Here is an 18,461-nt window from a genome sequence, read left to right as displayed (position 1 = left end):
TATCGGGCCCAAATAAACTTGCCCTCCTACTCTCCCCACCAGCCGCCAGCCCTCTCTTCAGTAGCTGGCTGGTGTGCTGGGCAAGCTGCCTAACTCAGAGCCACATGACACCTGGCCTCTCTCTCCAGAAGCTCCCATTCACCAGTCACATTGTGACACAGCCTGAGGCACTCACCATGGATTCAGCTGAGCCTCACCCAGGCCACCTCCTTCACTCACAGCTGCCTTGGGGTTCCCTTTGTCCACTGAGCTGGGACCTCAAGGATCCTGCCTTAATCCTCCCCAGTCCATCTTCCTCTCCCCAACCCATTCCTGGACTTATCCCTGAGGTACTCAGGACACCACAGCCTCTGTCTCAATCTCAGGGGGTAGAACTGGACTCCTGTGATCAGGCCTGGACTTGGCAGTCCTGCCTGTGGAGGTATTATGGGGTCTGGCTCTCAGAAGAGCTTTCATTTCTAGTACAGGGCTGCCCAGAGGTCTGGCTATTCCTTCCCACTGCCGCACATGAAACTCTACATGGAAAGGGGGCGAAAATGAGAAAAACTGGGGACCTACCGTGTTGACTGACCTTCACGGCCTTGCCATGCAACCTCAGGCAATCTCCCAGGCGGAGGAAGAAGATGATGGCTCTGGCCCAGAAGTTTCACGCTGGAATGATGGGACTGGCCTAGACAACCTAGGGTGTCATGAAATCCTATTCACAGTGCTGCAGCATCTGGGGTGACTCATCCAATTCTGGACATGCTCTCCTGCAAAACAGGACAATGCCAAAAGAGTGAACAGGAGCTGAAGGGAGAACTAAAGTCACGCAAAAGAAAAGGAAGAGAATTAAAAAGAGGAAGATGGTGGTTCTGCTGGAAAGTCATTCCAGTTACACTCCTTGGTTCAAAGGCCCAGATACTGACCAGAATTAGAGAAATCTGGGGTTTAAATCTATTCAAACACATGGGGGAAAACATTAGTTAGAAAACGATGCAGAAATGGGCCCTAAAATCCACCTGCAATCCATTTCCCTTGTGGAGCTGTAGAGAGCTTGTTTTTCCAGTGCATTTCAGCTAATCTGCTTGACCTCTAGCAGTTCCCCACTGACACTGGGATAAACCTGGGAGTCCCCTAATGGCTTGGCTCTGGTATGAAATCCACACCTCTGGAGTTGCAGGAGCAAGTCTAAAAGGCAGGACTTAATAAACACCTCTCTCTTGGCTGTGCTTGCAACATCACACTCAGCAAGGTGCTAAAACAGGAGCTGTGGCATCTGGGGTCGCGTGGGGCCCCGCAGCTCCTGCCGGGAACACCTTCATTTCAATAATTAAAAACAATTGTGTGCTGCTTCATTGACTCTTGCCATCCAAGTGTTCACCTTAAATACATGTCCTGTGGCCACGGGGAACCATTGCCACTGGCTGTCTCAAATCTAGCCTGGTCCAGTCTGCGACTGATCTTTTTATGGTGGGAAGCATGGAGCCTAGCCCTGTTTGTGTCTCACCCAGTGACCAGGCCCAACCCCTGCACGCAGGGGAATGCTCTCTCCTAGCATCCCAAGCAGATGACCCCAAAGGGGATGAGGACATGACTCATCTCTGTGCAGAGAGGGGAGTGCACGGCACCACACAGGGGGATCATGCAGCTTGCACATCCACCCTAGGCTCTGTGGGAGGAATTGGTCCGATCCCTCTTAGAGTTCCAAGTGGAGCAAGGCAGCTCTACTCCACATCACCACCACCCAGAACTGCATCTTAATGGTACAGTCAAGCCCAGGGTTTACAACAGGGTGAACAGAATCCCATGGGCCGTGGTACCAAAGACCACTGAGACATCTAGCTGAATAAGCAATCATGACTGGACTGTGCCATCCTCTGTGAAAGCCCTGCATCCAAGGACCATGGGAGGGTTTCCCTGGATGGCTGTAGTGGTTGGAAATATGGGTCCAATGGCTGCAAGCCAAAGCAGACATGCAGACAGGGTCAAGGTCTTTACAAGTTCTTCTTTACTTTCCCAGCAAAAGGCTCCCCGGCTATTGCCCTCCCCTGCTTAGAGGATATTTAAGCACATGTTTATATGCAGCACAAGTAGAATAGGCTTCCTACATGTCAAAGATGTGATCAGAGAGATCTATTAGGCTGGGGAAGAGCCTCTCATGGGAAGAAGCGGAAGCCCCACTGCTTGCATCTTTTATAACTCCATTGGACAAAGCTTGACAGGTTACGGTAGGGAATAGTCTTGAAGGGAACGGACAAGATGATCCGATATCAGGAGGCTGTTTCCATCTTCAGTGTTTCTAGCGTGTATTTAAATGAAGTATCAGAAGGAAGGGCAGTGGGGGGGAAGCTCCCATTGGAAAGTACATTTACATAGTAGAAACGAACCCGGGTGACTCCTGTGCTCCAAGCACCCATAGGCAACCGCATGGTGCAGTAGCTGCAGAGTTAGAAGACCTGGTTCTGATCCTATCTCTGGGGACTACCAGTTGCTCTCTCACCTTAGGTAAAACATGTCACTGCTGTGCCCTGGTGCAAACTTGGGGTAATGAGACTCACCCACTTCTGTGAGGCCCTTCTAGACCTGGACTGAAAGGGCAACATCTATCTACAGTGACAGGAGGCCTCTGGGAGCAAGGTACATTCGTGAGCGGGTGACAGTATGTTTGGGAGGGAGGATGTAATAAAATAATAATCAGCACTAATGTGTCTCTTTCCCTCTTCAAAGTACTATCCGCACATTAACTGAGTAACCCTCCCGACAACCGTGTGAGTGGCTAAGGGTTATAATCTCCTCTGCATATGAAGCGAAACTGAAGCAGAGAGGAGGTTACGTGCTTTGCACAAGGTCACAGAGGGAACCGGTGTTAGAGCCAGGACTAGCATTCGTGAGTACCTGGCGCTCAGCCACCTGCTCAGTCTATTAGATAACTCCTCTCTCTCTGCAGTGACGGTTTTACTATCGTCTCACCCTCTTCTCAAGGTGCACTGCTCCATCTGGTCTATAGTCAGGGCTTGTTTGCCAATGGTGATGATGAACATCTACATACCAAGTACTGCACATGTGCTACAAATAGCAAAGGGCTCTTGCCAATAGGTGGCACTCTTCAGTACTGACCCAGCACCCCAGCATGGAAACAGGATTCGTCACAGAGAGCTGCGTGAACCTTTCCTGGAGTAACCCCTGAACCACGCGAAACTCACCTGGTTTCATGTTCCATCAAAAACCTGACCCTGAGCCCAAGGAGACAGTGTGGTCTAGTGGATAGGGTCATTGGCATGAGAGTACTCTGGAGATCTGGGTTTCATTCCTGGCTCTGCCACTGCCCTGCTGTGGGACCGTGGACAAGTCACTTGGTCTCCACACTGCCTGGAATGATGGGTTAGTGGAATATATGGGCTAAAGATGTTAACATTAGATAGTCGCTGTCCAACAGTAAACATTGCTAACAAGGTTCAGGGTTTGGTCTACAGAGACCTCAGCCTGCTTAGTGCCATTGCAAACACACCGTTAAAAATCCTTTTAACCTTTTATTAAAGATACAGAAAAGAAGGAAAAAATAGTCAAAGCACTTGAAATACAAAGGATTATGTGAGGCTTTCATTTTAACAGGACCCTTTGTTCCCTTTCCCTTTAGCTGGAGAGAATCTTTAGAGGAAAAAAACCCTCAACTGAAGGTCTCTTGGGTGGTACCAAAGATGGTAATGACTGTCCTTTGGGGAAAAGAGACAAAGTTAGTTCAGACGGGCTGCAGCTGTTGTTGTTAAAGTCTGATCCCATTTCATCCCAGGCGGTGTGTGGGATTCAGCTGAAGCCGGTAGAGGTGGTGATGTTATCTGGGTCCCTCTCTTTGGCCTGATCAGGTCAAGACTTCTTTCAGGATCAGGAGATCATGGGGATGGCAGCTATGATGGTGAAGCTTGCTCCGGTAGCCAATTTCCCCCCCAAAGTCCCTTTCTTTAAGGACCCACAAAGGGAGTGGTGATGGAATAGCCCAGCCGCTCATTATTTTGTCCACCAACTAGGCCTAGTTTCCAACACCCCAATTTTGGTTCACTGATCTGGTTCAACACTTCTCTTGTTTACTAAGCATGAACTTAACACAGTCCTTGAGTTATATCAGGAGGCCTTTTTGTTTGGACTAATTCAGTCTTCCTTTCGTACCTTTTCCCACCAACATTTGTACTTATAGGTTATTGTGACAACTTATGAACTTAAACTTGTTTATTACAGTTGAACTCACAATTAGGGCAAATTTTTAGGCCCACTTATCACAACAGACCCTGGTGGGCCTCTAGGTGTTACTGCAATACACACAACAATAAGCGTGTTGAGAGGTTTGTACAAATCTGGGACCAGTGTTGAGCAAACGGGGCAACTTATGGTTCAAAATGATAGAAACTAGCAGCTTTGCATGGTTTCAGCATTAACCTAGGTGAAGCTTGGCAGCTGACGGTGTTCTCTGAATTTGGGGTTTGTTCAAACCTCAGATTCGAAGGGTAACTTGGGGGATGAATGAAAAGCCTTCCATTCTACTTAGTTCTAATTCCTGTCCCAGATTGTCATGCAGTGTTGTGACTGTGTACTCCCACCTTCCACTTGAGAAGTGCCGATAACGCCATTTCCAGGGGGGGAGCTGCCATTCCTATACACAAACAACACTGGGATCCTTTGGGATGTAAAGTGCTATGGGAATGCAAGATGTTATTGTTAGACATCTGTTAATGGGGTGAGCACGATGGAAGTTCTATTCATGGGTCAAAAGCTTTCAGACAATATAGGCACAGCAGCAGGTCACTTTGCTAGTTAGGTGGAACATGGGTGCTATAGTTAGAGATGAGCAAACCAATTCATTGAAAATTGGGTGTTCTTTCTATGAAAATAGAAACCGAGACCTGAACCTTTGACCTGAAACTTTTATGAAGCCCAGAAAATGTGTGCATAGTTTCTTGTACGTTTCATTTTCACTCAGCTCCCCGCTCCCTGATTCCATCCAGTTGCAGAAATACTACACAAACTGTAATACTTCTAGCCCAGCCAGAAACCAGGAAGTACCAGAAATGGTGTGACAAATCCTGTTCTTGTTAGATCCCCAGTCTGATTTCATGACCAAAGAGTATTAGATAAAACTAAGGATAAACATCCCAACTGAATCAAGCTATCCGATGTTCAGCCATAGCTACTGTACAGGTAACACAGAGATAGATTCACGCGTGTGGAGAGGAGTACATGATTTGAGAAAACTCTCCTTGGCATTGGGTCCTGCAAAGATGCAGTATTTGTTTAGGACGTTGGTGAAACACAGCACTTCCATAGGGGCAGGAGAGACACTGGCTATCTGCAGTGGGGAGTCTATCAAATTAAACCACATACAGTCAGAGGCAGGCCTTGAGCCAAACTCAAACCTCCACTGAAGTTCTGAGGTGTTGGGATCAGACGTTACGCCTATCTTTTCCTCAAGCATTGTGCTGGCATCCATTGGAGTGAAGAAGGAGACAGAAAATCTAAGCAGTAAGGAAATAAAAAGCACCAGTGTGGCAAAGCAAACTGGCTGCCCATCCCGGAAGACATACCATAGGTTCAAATATGGCTCAGATCACAAATGGAAGAGCTTGGAGATCTCAGTATCATCCTAATGGACATCATATATTAAAAAGAAAATGCTGACTATTATTTGTATTATGGTAGCCCCAACTGAAATAGGGGCTCTAGTGTCTAAAGCACACTACAATGAGACACAGTCGCTGCTCCCAAAACCTTACAATATAAACAGACAATGGGTGGGAGGGGAAACTGAGGCACAGAGCTGTCTTGTCTAGGATCACACAGCTAGTCAGTAGCAGAGCTGGGAATAGAACCCTGGTCCCCATCCACTGGACCATGCTGGGTCAGCCAAAGGGCAGTATAGTGGGGATGCTAAAAGTCAGGACAGAAGTGTACTAGCAAGACCGGGCAGAAGTTCATGCTAGTCATGGGGGTTGCGGGTAGAGGTCAGGAGGGGCTTTGGCAGAATGGACAGCAACACAGTACAAAGCAGCTTTGTTGTGTTTGGCATTGTTTGCTTTTTACACACACTTTATCCCAAAATGTTTGAGCGAGTTACAATTGCAGGGATAAATCCAGGAGCAACAGCAGAAGGGCAGCGATCAGTAGCATATACACTGTACTATAGCAATAGGCACCTCCGTACAGTGTAAGACAGAAGCATGAGATGTAGGAGAACTATGCAGGCCTGGGAAAAGAGACCTATGTGTAAGGACTCAGGGCTGAAAGAACAGGATTGCTGGACATCAGCTGAGCTGTGAGAGGTCATTATAGGCATACGGAACAGTGGGAAGGCCATGAGTGGGGTGCATTGGCAGAGCTGTATGGGGAGCTTAGGACTGGTACTCCAGGAGTGGGTGAGCTGCTTAGCAGAGCGGCAGGAGGGCTCAGGACTGGAATCACAGGGGTGCTGCAGGGCATACTGGAAGAGCTGCATCAAGTCCCATGGCTGCCTAGAGGCCTAGCAGGGGAGTGGCAGGCTGTGGTGTCAGGGGCAGCTGTGTGGGAGACTCCTGACACCTGCCAGTGCCATAGCTGGCTCTAGCCAGGGTGATTGGTCCCTCATGTTTGTGAGCAGATTTAATGTGCAGGATTTACCGGTTCTGAAAAAACGCCCTGGGGACTAACAGGGCTTTCTTGTGGCTGGCAGCTGAACGGAATAAATCTATCCACAGGGCATAAATTGTTTAAGCAAAAATCCCTCTCACTTGAATATTTTGGAAGAAAAACAGTAAAAAACCCTCCTCTTTCCTCCCTTCAAGGTCAAAGCTGTTATTCTCGTCCACGGAGGAGAAAAAGAGCTTTTACAGGCAAGTTTAGCCAAAGGAAACTAAACATTTGGGAACTGGAGTACATTACTGCCTTGACTGATCTGTCTACTTATATTAGGCTAAATATCTCTGTTTAATGGGGAATTATCATTTTAAAAGGCAAATTATACAAGGATCCCAGCACCGTGGTAGATAGGAAATGTTCGCACTGTGAGGTATAGCACATTGCTCCTGTGACAGGCTAGGGGGTAAGGAAATGAAGCATGTCCAGATTAGCAGCCACCGCAGCATAGCACCCACTAATGCCATGCGGGGCTGCCTGAAGAAAGATGGAGCAGGCTAGGTTAGGCAGGACAGCACACTCAGCGTCACGCATCCTCACTCTGGGTCACAGGGGTGGAGCCAGCATGCTAGGTCGGGCAGGACAGCACGCTTACTCTGGGCTGTAGGGTGGGTGGAACCAGCCGGGCCAGGTTACAAAGGAAATGGCTCCCCGCTTCCCCAGGCCTCATTTGGGGCTGTAGAGAGATGGAGCATGCTCATTTCTCCCAGGTTTCCAGTTGGAGTCTTGGACCATCTTTAGGTTATGAAGGACCCCATCCTCAGCACTACCTGGGCTTGTGCTGTGCTGTAGAGAGATAGAACCTGCTCATAAGGGGAACGTACAGACTAATCACTAGGGATGCTTTGCTCTTGGAGATCTGTTCCACACAACCTGGAGAGGCTTCGTCCACATGCACCTAGCACAGGGGCGGGCAAACTTTTTGGCCTGAGGGCCACATCGGGTTTCTGAAATTGTATGGAGGGCCGGATGGCATGGCCCAGCCCCCGCCCCCTATCCAACCCTCCCCCTGTGTCTCGCCCCCTGATGGCCCCCCAGTGACCCCTGCCCCATCCACCCCACCCTGCTCTCTGTCCCCTGACCGCCCCCGGGACCCCTGCCCCATCCAACCACCCCTTCTCCCTGACTGCCCCCGGACCTACCACTCCTAACTGCCCCCCGCCGCTCCATCCAACCTCTCCTCTCCTTCTGGACTGCCCCCCTGGAACTCCTGCTCCCATTCAACCCCCCTGTTCCTCGCCCTCTGACCGCCCCGACCCCAATCCACACCCCCAGCCCCTGACCACCCCCGGAACTCCCCTGCCCTCTATCCAACGCCCGCTACTCCCTGTCCCCTTACCGCACTGCCTGGAGCACCGGTGGCGGGCAGCGTGGCTGTACCAGGACAGGCAGCCGCACCATGCAGCACAGAGCACAGGGTTAGGCCGCGGCTCTGCAGCTGCGCTTCCCCAGGATCTTGCAGCCCAGAGCATTGCACCGGTGGTGCAGTGAGCTGAGGCTGCAGGGGAAGGGGGAACAGCGGGGGAGGGGCCAGGGGCTAGCCTCCCAGGACAGGAGTTCAGGGGCTGGGCAGGACGGTCCCACGGACCGGATGTGGCCCACGGGCCATAGTTTGCCCACCTCTGATCTAGCACAACATAAGGAATTGACATGCTACTACAGTCATTAGTCAGTCAGAAACAGTGCAGGTGGATAGTACCAGGACAGAAATGGTGCTCAATGGAGAACCTGTTTGACTTTAAACCTTGATCCAGCCTCAGTCACAGTGAGGTCCTATTCAATACAGACATGAGAGCATTAAGGTAGAGACAGACCTGGCAGCTCCCGCTCCGCCCTAGCATGGGAATCATACAGAGAAAGCCCCCGCTCTCTCCAGCACCACTACCTGAGAATGCTTTTCCTTGTTTAAACTTCAGTGACTTACAGCAATGTTCAGAAGAATTTCTATACAGTAACAGCAGACAGAGTCCAAACGCACCGCTGACAATAGCACCGTCACCACAAAAACACCCCTATGCTAAGGACTAGCTGACTACTAGCTCTGAGCACTGGAAAAAAGGCACAAGCAGCCTCCTGCTCACTTTGCCATGAGTCCCAAAGGAGGAGGCCTGGGGCCATGTGTCCAGCTCCTCCCACAGAGCTGAGCATAAGCTGTACTGTCACAGGGTGCTGTAGACGCTGCTCTGTTGCGCACTCCCATAAGGGGTGATGCCTTTAGTCACCCTTGGTGTGGAGCTGGGTCTAGCTGATCGCTGAATGTGGGATCAGGAAGGAATTTCCCCCCAGGCTGGACTGGCCTCGGAGGGCGGGCGTGGGGGAGGAGGGGGAGGGAGGAATTTGCCTTCCTCTGCAGCATGGGGTGCGGGTCACTTGCTGGAATTATCTGGGTATATCTCACTTGAACAATTTTCTGCCATTGCAGGGGCCTTGGTGCATCTTGCTCCCTCCTGCTCTTTGCCTGTGGCATATAACAAATTAGTCTCCTGTGGGCTGTAATACCTTGGTCTAATTTCAGCTGTTGGTTTGGCGGGTGCTGGCTGGGTTCCTGGCCTGGGAGACAGGCTGTCAGACCCAATGAGCCGGTGGGCCCTTCTGGCTTTAAATTCTACATTCTATTACCTTATTAGGCAGTGGTTTACATGCCACCATCCCACTCTGAGCCTTAACACCATGGACGTGCTTCACGCCCATAACTACGGCACCTCCAGCCTGCTTCTGACCCTCGGTTTTGTTTGCTCATGTAGAATTACTCTCTTTTTATTCCTTCTTAGCAGAAATCAGTCACCCCAGGGGATGCCATGCACTGTCGCTGGGCATAGAGGGGGCAACACTGCACAGGGGCAATATTGGGCCAGGAGAAAGGCTGGTCTCTTGGCAGAGCTTGTGACCAAGTGGTGCTTGCTGTCAGGCATGACTCAGCCATGACTTGGTAAGGATGACTTGCGCAGGGGTTAATGCACTGTCTGTCATCCTCACTTCGGAGCTGTGTGTGTGGGCCTGCACTTGGGAACGGGCCTTGGGAACACACACTGTCCCAGCACTGCGGTTCTCTGTGCCCGCCTCTAATGCATTCTCCCACCCTCGCTCTCAGCACTCAGCAAACAGGCAGCCCCGTGGAGGAACCAACAAGATGCCTGCCGCAGAACAGAACAGAGCAAAAGACAGCAGCAAGGAGCAGGCAGGAGCTAGCATTGAGCAGGACGCAATCAGAGGCAGAGGAAGCCCAAGCAGAGAAGCAGATGGAGGGCGTGGCTGGCAGTGAGACCAAAGGGAAGAGCATCTCCATTATGGGACAGCTTGATTAATTGTAGGGCTGCTGCAGCTGCTCTGGGACACTTGTGAGCCACACTCTACTGAGACAGCTGAAGAGAGGGCTAATTAGTGCTGATTGTGATGTTGTGATATTGGCAGCTGCCTTCTAGGAACTGGACTGAGAGCACCAGCTCCCCATTCACATCTGGGAGAAACCCCAATACAGCATGATGCAGGAGCAGGGCAGGAGCTGGGGTGAGGCCAGGTGGCAACAAGAGGCACTGAAGGGGTTAAAATGAGATGTTAAGAGCCTAAGATAAGCACCCAGGTTCTCATTGTTTAGTGAGACTTATAGGCCACGTGAGTGACATAAGAGTGGGAGGCCAAGACTCCTTTGTGTCAAAGCAGAGCCTCTGATAGGGCTGTTGCTTTAGTGCACTGCAGGCACTAAATTACCTGGACGTTTATGAGCAACAGTGCAAAGAAGCAGTTGCTAGAGACAGACACATTCAGCAGCTTCAGCTCAGGGTGAAAAGTTCCATGGATTCCCTGAGAGGAGTGGGGGATCGATGGCAGAGCAAGCAGCTGACGAGGAGGGGAGCGGGAGACACAAGGAGCTCTCTAAGCATGGGGCAAGCAAGAGAAAATCAGGGCCCAGCTCAGCACCCGGAGAGGTCTCGGAGACTTGGCCCAGAACTCCAAGGGGGTGAGTTCCCCTGCAGTACTCTGAAGCTGGGTTCACACTAGCTCTTTTGTAGCCATAGCATTATCACCCAGGCCACTCCACCCCTCACAACACTGGGGGAGCACTTGTTTAAAGTAGACACAAGAGATTTTCTCTCTGCAACCACTGTCCCCTGAGTCAGAATCCAGTCTCGTCCCAGTGCTCTCCTTCCCCTCTTCTTCCTTTACTTTCCCCATCTCTTTCGTTCTTCCTTTCCTCTCCGTCACCCCACTCTGCAGTGGTTCCTAATGATTATTATTTGTTTTTCATTTGTCTTGGAACTTTATAACGATCCTCAGAGAGAGGCGTATGTAACCGGAATTCACTCCAGGAGGCAGAGCATGGCAGATCCTGAGATCCAGGCTGACAAGCCGAGCGTCAGGCAGGAAGAAGTTTCTCTAGGCTGCTCACTCCTTGGCAACCACGTAAGAGAAGAACTTGCCATCCAGTGGCTAGGGCACTGAACTGGCAGCCAGGAGCCCTGGCCTCTATTCCTGGCCTGTTGTGTGAGACATTGAGCACGTCACTTCACTGCTCAGTGGCTCGGTTTCCTCTCCCACCCCTTGTCTATTTATATCGAAACCTCTCTGAGTCAGGAACCCTCCCTGACTGGACACCACCGAGCACAATGGGGCCTCTTGGTGTTACTGTCATTGAAATAATCACGTTAGTGCTACTCCAGTGGAAGGCTGGTGTAAGTGAGAGCAGAACCAGGCCCCTGGGGCATATTGTAATTCCCCGTAAGTTCCCGTTTGTTTCCCCACGCCCTTGCCATTGGTTGGGGTCCTCTCCCCTCGCAGCACTCATTCCCCAGAAGCCAGTCGCTGAGCCGAAAGGATAGTGGGAAGAAGATATGGAGAGGGAGAGAGCGAGTGAGCGTGAACAGGTTATCTTGGCCCCAACACATAAAACAGGTGCAGCGAGGGAAAGCCACACTGAAATGGGATATCAAGGTCACAGTGAGCCGTGCCAACCTATGAGCACATTAGCTCTCGTCAATAATTCAGCAGGCAGGGTCGCCGAGCAGAGGTTTGGAGGAGGTCTCCGCTGAGGGAGGGCGGCTTCATTCAGAGGAGGCAAGTGGCCGGGGGCCAATTTGAATCCAGCCTGCCTTTCTCCCGCCGTTGTACCACAGGAATGAAGAGGCATTAGTGTCGAGGCTCCAGCCTGGCAAGGCTTCCTCCAAATCCTCAGCCCAGGGACGCTGGATGGGGGAAGGAAAATTTCTGGCAAAGGATGGAATGATGGACTATCGACCCCAAGCAGACTTTTCTGAGCAGTTAAGAGGATGAGCTGGAAGCTAGCAGGCTTGAAAGGGGAACCGTTTCCATCTCCAAATACTCTACGTAGTGATCACTCTCCTGGTTCCACATGACACAGAGAGGGAACTGAGGACCATTTGTGGAGGAAGGGAACCTCAAACCTGCTGCACCCTACCCCCTTCCTGAGCTATGCTGGCTGCACCTAGTCTCTCAGTAGAGACTGAAGCTCGGTGCTTCTCAGCTTTTTCCATACTGTAACACCATGTTACAATGGAAGAATAATTTGGGACCTCTTCCCATCTAGCCACAAAGAGAGGTGGTTGCCATCCTCTGAATCCTATTTGCATCCCCTGGGTTCAGAACCCTTGGTGTAGCCAAATCTTTATCTCTTGCAGCCTTGCATAGCTTTTATTCTAGTCCCTGCTCCACCTTTCTCATCTGGCAGCCCATTCGAACCGGAACATGAGCCTCAGCAGCACCAAGGCCCTTCATCCCCACCCGACTTCAGAGACAATAGCTGCCTCCCAAGTCAGACCCACACAGCAAAAAAATGCCTCCTCTGCTGGGTCCCCTAGCCATGGCTATACTAGGAAAAATGGTGTGTTGCTAACGTGTGTGGGATAGCCAGTTAAGAGCTGGGAAATGAGGAATACTGAAGAGATTTCATGGTATTTATAGTCATTGGGTAGGATTCTCCATTGCCTGGTACCCTGTGCACTTATTCACTGCCCTCCTTGTGCCTCAGTTTCCCCATATGTAAAATGGGGATAAAGATATTGACCTCCTTTGTAAAGTGCTTTGAGATCTACTGATGAGACAAACACTGTATGAGCTAGGTATTATTATTAAAGAACGTGCAAAGTGGGCACAAGTCGGACGGGACATGTTACAACCCTTTTGTGTTGGTATGAATGACAACTGTCAGTGTAGGGCAATGTGGAATCCGATCCATCCTCTGGTTTATGTACATAAATGGCATCACAGATGGGATGGTATTCATCTGTGTAAATCAATTTAGCCGAGTTAACTTTACAGAAGATGACCGTCGCTACTTTTTCCTGGTAGGAATCTAGATTCACTGTGTGTAAGTATGTTTCCTGCTGTGCTAAATATTTGTTTAGAAGATACATTTGTTAGTTGGAACTTAGAGGTATTTCAAATCTAAATAATTGAGATCAGGCTTGTGTGACTTCTGTGTTTTTCAGTATTCAAATGGATTGTTTCTAACATCTACAACCTATTCAGCTAGGAAGCAGAGCACGCTGGCAGGAAGTGTGCCAGCTTGTATGTTTCGTAGGCTGCTGCAGAAGCAATGCCTGACCAATTGCTCTGAATGTCCCATGTCTGCACCAGTGAACCCTGTAGTAATTGAACTGCTGCTGCTTTGCAACTTTGGGAAGATTAATTTAGAAGCACGTGACCTGATTGTCAGCCCCTGCAGCTCCCATTGACTTCGTGTGAATGTCTTTGGAAAATATATGCAGTTATTGGGTTCAGCGAAGGAATCACTGGGTGAAATTCTATGGCCTGTGTTGTGCAGGAGGTCAGACTAAATTATCATAGTGGTCTCATCTGACCTTAAAATCTATATGTCTGTGAACCGTAGAGGTTCTGCAAGGTTAGCCCTTCAGTGTGTGGGGCAGCCCATAGCAGAGGATCCTGCTTTGTCACTCCTAGTCTGGCTATGTGACTGAGCTTCTGATGATCAATGTAGCTGGGTGTGATTCTGATGAGTCATGTGACACCTTAAGTCAAGGTCTTAAGATTGTTATAAGAACAGAATTGGTTTGTCACGATCAAGTGAAACTTCCCATCACTTTGCAACCCACTGTCCATTCTCCCAGACAGCTGGCTGCTATGTCAGTGTTGCACACCATCCATTTCAAGTTTACTGATCAAACTGAAGGTTTATAAGACTAGCTTGAGAAGTCAGGGACAAGCTATTACCCAACTGCAGATGGCTGGACCTGGCCCAAACTTTAGGTGAATGATTAAAATGATCGGCACTTTTTTGGAAATGGAATTGATGTTCTGTACCTGCCGTTCATTTTCCATAAACCTACTAATGGCATGATTGCAAAACAGGACACATCAGCAAACCCATTCTACTCTACATAAGTTCATGTAAAATCTATGTAAACTGGTCTTTCATTACGTATCCAAGCCTGAGCTCTTCTGCAGCAAGCCATTGTTTCAATGGCTCGTTTTTCCCCAAAGGCTGCGTGAAAGAGGCACTTTTCAAATCCACTCACCAAGGACATAATGCTACTATATTCCGTGATGCTGACTGAGTTCTTATTAAAGGTACAGGCAAGAAAATCACATGAACCATGCATCCATGGTTAGATGCTAAGAAATTAGGTTTGTGGGGTTTTTTTGTCTATCGGTCACATCAGTAGCACATTCTGGATGGGAACAGAAATCCAGTTTAGATTCTTGTCTTAGGAGCTGTATCCAAGTCTCTTTCTAGGTGCACAGAGAATCTGCTCCTAGAGACTGCAGGACCTGCTAGCCATGCCATGTGGGGTTGTATTTAGTCCATTTCTAGTAGGCACCAGAATTCTGGTTCTTCTCTTTCTTTCAAGTGAATGATCAGTCTTAGGGCGGCAGCCTTGTCTAAGGGATAGAGCACTGCACTCAGAGTCAGGAGACCTTGATTCCGTTCCTGGTTCGGCCACTGACCTGCTGTGTTACCTTGAGCAAGTAACATTTAATATGTGCTTCTATTTCCTCTTCCACCCTCTGTCTGCCATGTACAACTGTAAGCTCTTTGGGGCAGGGACTGTCTCTTACTATGTGCATGTGCAATGGGGGCCCGGTCTCTACTGGAGGCTGCTAGATGTTACTGTAATACAAATAACCAATATTCCTAAGGGTCAATGACAGCGGAATCAGGCTTTCTCTGTCCGACACATATAGTCACTTCCTAGGATGGTCTCTTGGAAATAGCTTAGTGTGACCTGAGTATGCCCCTGATGGACTTCTTGAGTTCTTCATGATTTGCAGACTCACAGTGTTTCTCAGTTGTGGCCACCATGGCCACATGTAGCCACCAGAGGCTTTTCTTGCTGCCACAGCCTCCTGTGCTGTTATGGGGGAGACATGGCAAAGTAGTGACCCCTCCCTGTTGCTCTTGGATGCACCTCCTTGGTGTTGGTTGCTCAGGCTGCCAGCAGGGGTTGGACCCTGACCCCCTCCAGAGACACCTGGGTACAATGCTGGAGGAGCAGGCAGCTGGTGAGTTCCCCACCTTCCCAGGGGTGGTGGGGCTCAGGCTTTGGGCCTCAGCCCTGGGGAGGCAGGGTGGCAGGCTCTGGCTGTGGGGCTTTGGGCTCCAGCCCTGGGGTCCGGCTAGGGTGACCAGATGTCTCGATTTTATAGGGACAGTCCCGATTTTTGGGTCTTTTTCTTATATAGGTTCCTATTACCCCTCACCACTTGTCCTGATTTTTCATACTTCCTGTCTGGTCACCCTAGCTCTGGCTGTGCGGCAACAGGATCCAGCCAAGCGGCTTCAGGCTCCATCCCCAGGCCCCGTCCCACGTCCATGGGCCTTTGGGATCTGGCCACAGGGCTTCAGACTCCAGCCCCCTGCTGGCTCCCCTGGCCACCCACCCACCCACTCTAGCACCACTAACCCCGCTGCCTTCCCTGACTCCCCCATCCAGGGCTTAATTTGTCCCCAGGCTTGTCAGGGATGAGTAAGTCTGCTGTGAAAAGTGATACTTGTATGTTTGTTAATATCACTTTTCACAACAAACTTACAAGCTAGCAATAAATAAATTACCCTAATTTGGACGTGTATGTGCGCATATTTATTTGTTTTTCCTAAAGCTAATCAAGTATTTTAGGAAAAAGTGTAAGAATGGCCACCAGCGAGGGTTGGTGGCCGCACTCTGAGGCCACCAAAACTTTTTTCCTGAGAATGGCATGATGGATGCTTTTGATATCCAGACCCTGGAGAGACCAGCATCCTTGCATCTAAGGGGAACAGAAAGGTAATTCAAAAGGCATTATGACATGTCCCCTAAGAAACCAACTTGTGTCAAACTCTGTGCCTAAGCATTAGAACATCAGCTGAGCAGAGGCTGCCAAACTTGTTGCTCTGGGAAATTGAGCTATGCTTAGTTTGCCATCCCATACAGGGTAAAGTCTGCATTTAATACCTATTACCTAACATCTCCCCATCTGTCCACTCTCCTCATGTGTCTGTAACTACAGCATGCCAGGGCCCGCTGATATCAATGGCACTTTAATTTCATCATTCCCAACTTATTTAGATCAATTAGGCAGCAATGAATGCACTCCATGGGCCCATGATGCAGTTGTAATCTCATCCAAGGGTTACCACTGCATCACAGGAGATATCATGATGGAATTATCGACCTGCTTAAAAAAAAAATAGAATAAAAATAACCAGGAAGAAAATCCCCAAAGGGGGCATAGGGTTCACTTTGGTTTTATCCCATAGGTTCCCTTTTAATTTGGAATTGGTGGATGGGAATGTAAAGGGATAATGTTCCTCATTTAATTTGGAGGAGACCGTGTCTCTGCAGGACAGACAAAGATAGCTGCTTTGTCCAGGTGACTGGCTACAGCAGAGTGGGGGCATGGAAGGCAGGAATTCCTGTGAGGTTATTTCTACAATCCCACTTAAACCAATGGGAGCTGGGCCATTGATTTCAATGGGAGCAGAGTTAAAAGACCAGCACTTCTGAAAACCTCCTCCAACAATCCTACTCTGCTTATCCCTTGCTCCTTCCACCAGAGGATTGCATAGTGCTATACAAATACAATGAGCTCAGCCTCCCAACACCCCTGTGAGGTTGGTATTTTACCCCCATTTTACAGATAGGCAACTGAGACACCCAAAAGGAGGAAAGTAACTTGCCCGTGCTACACAACAAATCGGTGGCAGGGCTGGGATAGGAATAGTGCCCAGCCTTGTGCTTTAGCCACAAGAATGTGTCCCTCCTGTATAGTGTTTCTCAGTTACTGCCTGCATCTGAAAAGCTACGTTGTGTTTTTCTATGCGGCTTAATACGGGCTCTGCCTCTCAGAGCACAGAACATAGGGGTCTTTATTCGGGGCACTTAATCCATTTCCAGAGGGACATTGGTAAAAATTAGTGGACACAAAATGGGAAACTAGGATCAATTCAAGTGCACACAAGTGCCTTCCATTTGAGTCAGGCCAAGCATGGTTCCTGCTGACTCCAGGGCCTGGAGGTAGATGCATCTCTTTGGCACACCCCACTATTGCTGAATTACCTTCGCTCCAGACATCCCATCCGATGTTACAGAAGTTGGTGTCATGTGTGGGAGCTGGACAAGCCCCCAAGGGCCAAACCTCTGATCTGGGCAGTTCCTCTAGAGCAGTGTTTCTCAACGACAGGTCCATGGACCGGCACCGGTCCCTGAGATCTCCCTGATACAGTCTAAGAAGGCCGCAAGCCAGGCCCTGGTATCCAAAAGGTCGAGAATCACTGCTCTAAGCACCTGCTTCCCCAGCACAGAAAGTGGACCCGACAGCTAGTCTAGTATGGTCTGCTGGACATGAGCTCCGGAGAAGATTAAATTCCCCATAACGAGAGAGAGAGAGAGAGAGAGAGAGAGAGGGTGTGTGTCTAGCTTCTGTTTGGAGGCCCCACACAGGAGGAGGACTGGAGAGAGTCAGCAGGAGACACCTCCTCCTTCTCGACGCCTTGCCTCCATTTCTTTGCATAGAGGAAAAGGTCAGGTTTGCTGCCGACAAGGGTCTGTCCCCAATCAGACCGTCCTCCTGCCTTTGCTGCAGACAAGGATCATTTAGAGGCTCAGAAATACACTCCATGGCTAACAGGAGTCTTGTACCTTAGTTTTTCTTGGTGTTCAAAGGGAATGTCGTGCTGGCGAAAGGTGCTGGATTATGGCCCTGGAGCAGAAAGCCTCCACTTAGCCACACAGCATAGTGGCAGCGTAAGCTTCCCCCACATTGCCCTTCCAATGTGCCTCTACCCTTACTTAGAGGTGACTGGAGACTTGAGGCCCCACGCCTGTTCAGTTCCTGGCCTTTCTGCTCAGACTGACCACTTAGCAGTGATGTTAATTTTGTGATTCAGACAGGAACTGGACTGAAACTACCAAGGGTAGGTCTGCATTGCAGATGGAGGGGTGACAGAGGCTGAAACAGAACAGGCTCAGAGGAACAGGTGGCCATAACACAGGACCAGATTTTGCTAGCCAGAGCAGGACCTCACTCCACAAGTAGTCCTACTGATTTCAAAGGAATTATATGCAGAACAAACACTATCAGTGTAAGGGAGACAGAATCTTGTCCTTAATCATTATTAACTAAAATGCCTTAAATAAACCAACTATCCAGGTAAAAATGACTTCTGGCCAAAGCAATCTGAGCTATGTACTCTAGTTCCCAATATTATTTTCTTCGTCTCTCTTGTTCGGTGTATTTATTTTCTATCATATCAGACTAACAAACCAGCACTAAAGTGCAAGCCACTTAATTGCGAAGAAATTTCAAATGCCCTCAGCAATGGCGTGAGCAGAAATTCTGCAGGAATGGATTTTGTCAGAATATGTGTAGAG

General features: G+C 49.4%; 1 protein-coding gene across 2 annotated transcripts in view; it reads right to left on the bottom strand.

Annotated features, from left to right (window-relative positions):
* LINGO1 (leucine rich repeat and Ig domain containing 1) overlaps positions 1-18,461 on the bottom strand; it is a 450,166-nt gene that overhangs the window by 176,482 nt on the left and 255,223 nt on the right. For both annotated transcript variants that reach the window (XM_043523933.1, XM_037911365.2), the window contains exon 4: positions 559-752. The gene's annotated coding sequence lies outside the window, so the exon portion shown is untranslated. The remainder of the gene's footprint in view (positions 1-558; positions 753-18,461) is intronic.

This window comes from Chelonia mydas, chromosome 10, assembly GCF_015237465.2.
Source record: "Chelonia mydas isolate rCheMyd1 chromosome 10, rCheMyd1.pri.v2, whole genome shotgun sequence".
NCBI classification, from domain to species: Eukaryota; Metazoa; Chordata; order Testudines; family Cheloniidae; genus Chelonia; species Chelonia mydas.
The sequence above is the reverse complement of the archived record's forward strand: the minus strand, read 5'-3'. Positions and strand labels throughout refer to the sequence as shown.